General features: G+C 40.3%; 1 protein-coding gene across 1 annotated transcript in view; it reads left to right on the top strand.

The window, feature by feature from the left end:
- Window positions 1–4228: 4228 nt before the first annotated feature.
- The window catches only part of LOC133553394 (solute carrier family 28 member 3-like), a 37656-nt gene continuing 33313 nt past the window's right edge, over window positions 4229–8571 (top strand). The window contains exon 1 of the mRNA XM_061901540.1: window positions 4229–4619. The gene's annotated coding sequence lies outside the window, so the exon portion shown is untranslated. The remainder of the gene's footprint in view (window positions 4620–8571) is intronic.

Raw genomic sequence — 8571 nt, 5'->3', positions numbered from 1 at the left:
AGGCTTGATGACATGTGGCGACCCAACTGCACCCTCTGGGGGCGGTTGGATAAGAAGTCCTTAATCCACATGCAGATGGAGTTCGAGAGACCCAGGTCTGACAGTTTGGACACCAGTCTATCAGGAATAATGGTGTTAAATGCCGAGCTATAATCCACAAAAAGCAGCCGCACGTAGCTTCCCCCCGTCTCCAGGTGACCCAGGGAGGAGTGTAGGGCTGTGGCGATGGCGTCCTCTGTGGACCTGTTGGCTCTGTAGGCAAACTGGTGTGGGTCGAGCTCGGGAGGGAGGACTGAGGTGATATGGGTCCGTACCAGCTTCTCGAAGCACTTCATAGCTATAGGTGTAAGTGCAACTGGACGGTAGTCATTCAGACATCTGACAGAGTTCTTCTTCGGCACCGGGATTATTGTGGAAGTCTTCAGGCATGATGGGATGACGGCCTGGGAGAGGGACTGGGTGAAGATCTTCGTAAATACTCCGGCCAGCTGGTCTGCACAGTCTCTTAGTACCTGTCCCGGGACTCCATCTGGGCCCGTAGCCTTCCTCGGGTTCACTGCCTTCAGCGTGCGTCTCACCTCATGCTCCTCCAGTATAAGGGTGCAGCTGCTGTGGGTGTTGGGTGGAACTGTTGTGACGGCTGCAGGTGTTTTTCTCTCAAATCGGGCGAAGAAGCTGTTTAACTCCCCCGCTCGAGAGGCGTCGCCGTCAGCCGAAGGGTTACTGGGTCTGAAGTTGGTCATGTCTTTTATTCCTTTCCATACCTCCTTGGTGTTGTTGCTCTGCTGGTGGGCTTCCATTTTCCTCCTATGGTCGGCTTTTGCCTCTCTGATGCCTCTCTTCAGATTGGCTCTGGCAGCACTGTAGAGTGCCAGGTCCTGCGCTTTGAAGGCACTGTCTCTCTCTTTGAGTAAGCCCTGGACTGTTTTTGTCATCCAGGGCTTCCTGTTGGGGTAGACTCGGATGCGCTTGTCCACTGTGACAGTGTCTATGCAGTGTTTGATGTACCCCAGGACTGCTTCTGTGTACTGCTCCAAGTCTGGGTTTTCAAAAACTGACCAGTCTGTTGTATCAAAGCAGTCCTGCAGCTGTTCCATGGCTCCCTCCGGCCATGTTTTGACCGTTTTGGTTGTGATAGGAGCACTTTTTCTTATTGGTGTGTAAGCTGGCAAAAGGAGCAGGGATATGTGGTCAGACTTGCCTAATTGGGGAAGTTGTTTGGCTCTATATCCTTTTTTTATGTTGGAATAGACTTTGTCCAGTGTGTTAGCTCCCCTCGTAGCACACTTCACATGCTGGTGAAGTTTGGGGAGCACTTTTTTCAGGTCGACATGATTAAAGTCCCCCGCTATGATGTGGATGCCGTCGGGATATTTGTTCTGTTGTGCACTGATTGTATCGTGCAACAGAGCTAGCGCCGTGCTAGCGTTAGCATCGGGAGCTATATACACGTTTGTGATCAGGACAGCAGAGTGCTCCCTGGCTAGATGGAAGGGTCGGCATTTAACTGTAAAATATTCCAGATCTTGGGAACAGTGGCTGTTAACTACCTTTGAATCAGAAGTCCACTTGTTGTTTAGGTAGGTTAGCAGTCCACCCCCACGCCGCTTGCCGGAAGACACTGCGTTTCTGTCCTGTCAGTGTGCTGTGTTACCGGTTAGCTCCATGCTAGCGTCGGGTATTGAGGACGTTAGCCAGGTTTCCGTAAACAATAGGGCGCAGCTGTCCATCACAGTGTTTTGTGCTACACGGAGCCTCACCTCGTCCATCTTGTCCTCTTCACCATGAGGAGCGAGCGACCTCGCATTAGCCAGGAATAGACTTGGTATCGGTGGTCTGTTTGGGTTCATTTTTAGTCTGGCTAACACGCCGCCCCTTCGGCCACGGCGTCTTCGCCTCCGCCTCCTCCTCGCCGGGCACAGTAGCCATGGAGCTCCAGGGCTACGTGCTAACTCCTCTGGGATGTTGTGTCGGCTTGTAAAATCCACCGAAATAGTCTGCTCAGATCGCAATCCAATCTCCAACAAATCGTTTCGGCTGTACATAACCTTCGCCCAGCAAGTTGCTGACTGGGCTAGTAATAAACTATATAAAAACAATAAAAACAATGCACCTAAGGGGAGAGCCTGAAACATCGCGTCCATGCACGCCGCCATTTTCAAAAAAAAAAAAGTGTTTTGTATATTGTATAGGATTGCTTATTATGTGTATTGGATAGTAGTCTGTTTATTTCAATTGTTAGTTTTTTCCTTTATTACCTCTTGTGTTATTTATTTCACCCCATATTTGTTCCCACTACCGCACCTTAAATTGGACTCTTTAATCCCGTTATATGCAAATATAATGACAATAAAGTCCATTCTATTCTATTCTAGTCTACTTGAACTCTTAGGTTGAGGTACCACCGTATTTTGCCACTAAACACTGTTTGCACACATTTGACCGTATATACTGCATTTATTTTCTACTGAAAATAAATGTCTATTTACTCTTTGCCACAAATCCCGATCTTTCAGCTTACTTAGCTGCAAATTGTCATCAATTCACTGATGGGAATGAGCAGCCATCAAGTGTTTAGCATCCACGTAAAGCCTCATTACGCCCCCCCCCCCCCCCCTTTGCAAAAGTTCAGCGTACAGTAAAAAGCTGAATCAATAAGCAGCATATTTCTTGTATGTGACAGGGAATGACATCACACATCCACACAACCCCCCCACCCCTCATGTCACGTGACGTTTGTGGTGACGCACAGGCATTGCCGCTGAACAGAGGAGAGTAATTATGGAGTGTGTGTGTTTGTTGCACATGCCTCACACACACACACACACACACACACACACACACACCCACGCACACCCACGCACACGCGGCGGGCTCTTTGGCCCTAATTAAAACGTTGTCACAACAAAATATTCCAACTAATTGTCTCCTTCCTGCAGACAAGCAGCGGCCGTTACAAGCGTATAATGAATAATACCATTTTGTTACTAATAAAGCTGCTAATGTGTTAATGACATCATATTATGTTTATTCTAGCTTTAAATATCTACAAGGCCCAGCTACAGATGATACTGATGATGATCAATAAGGATAGAAGCCTACATTAATTACATCTAATTTGATATAATTGCCTGCCTGTGCATGCGAGTCCATATTCCAATACAGTATTGGTGTATTTCTATGAAATTTATTTATCCATCCATCCATTAATGTTTAATTTCAATTTAATTTAAAAATTAATATATTTTTAAATGAGGGTTCGAATCGCCGCCGTAGTGTCCCCAAGTGGAGTTTGCATGTTTTCTTTGTGCATGCGTAAATTTCTCTGGGTTCTCTGGCATCCACCTATAGTCCATTAATTGGAGACGCTAAATCAGAAGTTCCAAAGTGCATTTTTTGGCCCAAGAATCTTTTTTTGAATTTTTTTTTTTCTGTTTGTGTATTTATTATTATTATGTATTTATTGATTTTATATTTTTTTATTTTAGTTGTATATTTTTTTCACACATTTTAAAGACAACATTAAAACGACTTACACAAAAAAATTGAAAATGCAATTTTGGGAGAAATTGCATGTGAACGCTGAAATGTGTCAACAATATATATATATATATATATTATATATATATATATATATATATATATATATATATATATATACATATACATATATATACATATATACATATATATATATATATATATATATATATATATATATATATACATATATATATATACATTAAAAAAATGTATATATGCATTAAACGATGACGAACACACTTCTGGAGAACATCGGCCCTGCAACAAACCACAAACGCAACACAACACCAATCCAGAATGCAATGCATCCACGACTCCTGGCTACACAGCCATACAGATCACACTAATGGTTGTGATATAAAACTTCAACACTCCTACCAATACGTGCCACACTCCGCGAACCCACATTAAACTATGACAAACACACTTCTGGAGAACATCGGCCCTGCAACACATCACAAACGCAACACAACACCTACCCAGAATGCAATGCATCCACGACTCCTGGCTACACCATACACTCGCTGGCAGGTCCATTGTATGTGTCATACTTGATCATTTTGCGATATTGCCATATTTTTGCTGTAAGGATTTAGTAAAGAAAATCAACGATAAAGTTTGCCACTTTTGGTACTTCCTGAAAATGCCTCCCCTTTACCGGAAGTCACAGACGCTGACGTCGCAAGTGTGGGGGCTCCTCACGTATGCACATTGATTTTAATGGGAGCCTCCAACAAAAACAGTTATTCGGACCGAGAAAATGTCAATTTTCCCATTAATTTGAGCGAAGATGAAAGATTTGTATTTCAAGATATTGATAGCGATGGACTAGAAAAAAAAAAAAAAAAAGAGTTAAAAAAAAAAAACGCCATAGCATTGGGACGTATTCCGATGTTTTTAAACACATTTACTAGGATAATTCTGGGAAATCCCTTATCTTTCTATTGTGTTGCGAGTGTTTTAGTGAGTTTAATGTTACCTGATAGTCGGAGGGGATTGTCCACGGGTGTCTTGACGCCATGTCTCACGGGTGTCGACGGCAGCTGTACGGACGACACAATTTCAGCTGATGTCCGGTAAGTGGCAACTTTTTAACCACAATTTTCTCACCGAAACCTCCTGGTCGACATTCGGTTGGGATCTATGTCTGCTTGACCGCGCTGTGATCCATAGTAAAGTTTCACCTCCAGGAATTTTAAACAAGGAATCACCGTGTGTTTGTGTGGCTAATTGCTAAAGCTTCCCAACTCCATCTTTCTACTGTGACTTCTCCAATATTAATTGAACAAATTGCAAAAGATTCAGCAACACAGATCTCCAAAATACTGTGTAATTATGCCGTTAAAGCAGACGTGTGTGCGTAGCGCTCATACTTCCTAAAAACGCGTAACGTCTTGCGTACACGTCATCATTACATGACGTTTCCAAGACAAAACTCCCGGGAAATTTAAAATTGTAATTTAGTCAACTAAAAGAGCAATATTCGCATGTGTTGCAACGTTAATATTTCATCATTGATGTATAAACTATCAGACTGCGTGGTGGGTAGTAGTGGGTTTCAATAGGCCTTTAAAGTTGTTTATATAACAAACATCAGAGTAAAAGGTATGGCTGTTGACCAAGTATGCATTGGAATCTCGTTTAAGAAGCAGCGAAATGCATGCGTCCGGCCAGCACGCAGGCAGCATGGTGTAAAAGTGGGCGCGATGACATGCTGTAGAGCAGTGGTCCCCAACCACCGAGCCGCGGACGCAGAATAATTAATTTTTTTTATTATTATTTTTTTTATCCCACTCAATTTTTTACTGCATGCCATTGGTAACCGCAGGGGTGAGAAGGGGTTTTAAAATTAATAGCGCCTGCTTACTTTTACCGCATGCTTTGAATAAGCGCAGGAGTGAGAAGAGGTTTTAAATTAATAAGCGCCCCGGCGGCTATTCAAGGAAATACGGTATATATATAAATATATAGTCGAGGCTACTGGGGTTTATCCATTATACAGTGCTCAATACCGGGGTACGTTAGGTCAGGAAAAAATACAGAGGCTATTTTATAAGATCCCCTATATATATATATATATATATATATATATATATATATATATATATATATATATATATATATATATATATATATATATATATATACATATATATATATATATATATATATATATATATATATATATATATATAAATATATATATATATATATACACGTATATATATATGTATGTATATATATATATAAATATATATGTGTATATATATATATATATGTAGAAAGTCGAGGTTACTGTGGTTTATCCGTTTTACAGTGTTCAATACCGGGGTCGAGTGGAATATACGTTAGGTCAGGAAAAAACACAGAGGCTATTTTATAAAATCCCCTGAAGAGCGGGGAAACCGATGAAACTGGCTTGTAGGGATGAAATAGCCTCTGTGTTTTTTCCTGACCTAGAGTATACATATATATATATATATATATATATATATATATATATATATATATATATATACATATATATCCCTTGCGCACTACTTGACTGAAAGAGAGCGCATTTGCCTCGCACTCGCCTGACACAGCGGCGCGATGATGTCACGTTATCGTGAAAATGTATTTTTAGACAATTGTAACTGAGATAGGCACCAGCGCCCCCCGCCACCCCAAAAGGGAATAAGCGGTAGAAATGGATGGATGGATGGATCATTTGTCTGAGCGGCTAGAAGACACCGAGAGTAACAAGCAGCAGAAAATTGATTAGAAAGGACAGATTATACGAGATAATAATTTTTAAAAAAAGGTTAAAATTGTTTACATTTTATTTTTTTTACTCGGGACTTCCCGTGGGCCGGATCTTGGACGTTGGCGGGCCGGATCCGGCCCGTGGGCCGTGGTTTTGGGACCACTGACTTAGACAATACAGTTCAATACCGTACATCAGACTGATTGATTGATTTATTGGTTGATTGAAACTTTTATTAGTAGATTGCACAGCTAAGTACATATTCCGTACAATTGACCACTAAAAGGTAACACCCGAATAAGTTTTCCAACTAGTTTAAGTCTGGGTCCAGGGTTTTGCATCAATAAACACTAGGAAAGTAATTAAACCACAAAAAACACAATACCTCGTCGGCTGCCTGTAAAGAAAAGAGGTTCTAACAAAGACTTGTTTAGAGTTTTGCACAAATCAATGAATAAACTTACAATCTGACGATAAAGTACTCATACTTCTTTCCTGTCCTGCTTGTTCCCTCATGTTTATTGTCCGTGGATGCGCAACATCTCAACACTTGTTCCGCTTTGCAACACAATAAAATACATATACATTCTCCCCAGGAGGTTTTATAATCATACACTTTGTAATCATATTTTATAACTCTGCATCATGAACTTATTTATTGATATTTATTTATTAATGACATATATTTAAAGCATACACACTCTATACACTATTGAAATACTTAATGCATTGAAGTACACTTTATATTTGAACGTGAACTGACGTGAACCTGCACTCACCTGTTCATGCTTATGAGAGAAGTTAACAAACGCTGCTCTCTAGTGGTTGATAGTTAGATTGCTTCTGCGTGTATTTTGTCCACCCATTGGTTTGTTGGTTGAAGTTTATTTCGAACATGTATGCATCCTTTCTCTTTCTCTTTGCAACATGTCCGAAAAGTAGGAGGGAAAAGCAAATCTTATTTAATCCTATCCCCTTTTCACTTAATAGCAACTACTAATTACACATGTGTTCACTTCGTTCTCCTTTCATAAAACGATTTTGCAATACAACAGTTCTCCTGATAAACAGTTTAGTCAGTTATGATTCGCTTAATGAGATAAATGATACCTAATTTTCAAAAAGTATAATAATATATATATATATACATATGCATTTATATATACATATATATATATATATATATATATATATATGTATATATATATACATATCATATATATATATACATATATATATATATATATATATATATATATATATATATATACATTCATACATATATATATACGTTTCCCTGCTCTTCAATCAAATCCCCTGAAGGCCAGGGATACCTATGAAACAGGCTTGTCGGGATGAAATAGCCTCTGCGTTTTTTACCTGACCTGTTTTGCAGGTTTCGTTGCTCTTCAAGGGATTTTATTGAAGTATATACAATCCCCTGAAGAGCAAGGAAACCTGAAAAATAGGCTTGTAGGGATGAAATATGTGTTTTTTCCTGACCTAACGTATATTTAGCCCTACCCCGGTATTGTTTACCTGTATCTTACCTTTTTTGTAAGGGGCGCCGGAAGTTGGCAGACCCGTCAGCGATCCTGTTCTGTGTCCCTGTAATGTTTGATCCTGTTCTGTCTCCCTGTAATGTTCGTCTGATCTTGAATGGGATTGTGCAGAAAATGTTAATTTCCCCTCGGGGATCAATAAAGTATTTCTGATTCTGATTCTGATTGAGCACTGTATAACAAGCGCGATGATGTCACCTTATCGATGGGAAAATGCATTTTTAAGCAATATGATTTGCCGGATCGGCTAGGAGACACAGAGAATAACAATCAGTAGAAAATAATTATAATTTCAAAATATATATGTAAATCCTCTGCCGAGGAGGGAAACCTGCAAAACAGGCTTGTAGGGATGATATAGCCTCTGTGTTTTTTTCCTGACCTAACGTATATTCCGCTCTACCCCGGTATTGAGCACTGTATAACGGATAAACCAAAGAAACCTCGAGCTGGGTTTGGGGACCCCTGGTTTAAGACATTAATCAGACTTCTCCTTTGTACTTATACACGCTTGGTTTGAGCAGTCTCTTAAAGGGGACCTATCCAGCAAAACCAACTCCTCTCAACCGCCGGCACCTGCCCATGCGGCTCTGGAATCTGCATAAATCCTGAAGATAAAAAAAAAAAAATCTAACCTAATTTACAAACTGTTGGATCGAGTTGTTGTGTAGCTAGTTTAGCCTTCTATTGTTAGACAAGGGCTTTACCATACCCTGGCAA

This window comes from Nerophis ophidion, linkage group LG01 (assembly GCF_033978795.1).
Source record: "Nerophis ophidion isolate RoL-2023_Sa linkage group LG01, RoL_Noph_v1.0, whole genome shotgun sequence".
NCBI classification, from domain to species: domain Eukaryota; kingdom Metazoa; phylum Chordata; class Actinopteri; order Syngnathiformes; family Syngnathidae; genus Nerophis; species Nerophis ophidion.
Note: the sequence above shows the minus strand (reverse complement) of the source record. Positions and strands in the feature narration are given on the sequence as shown.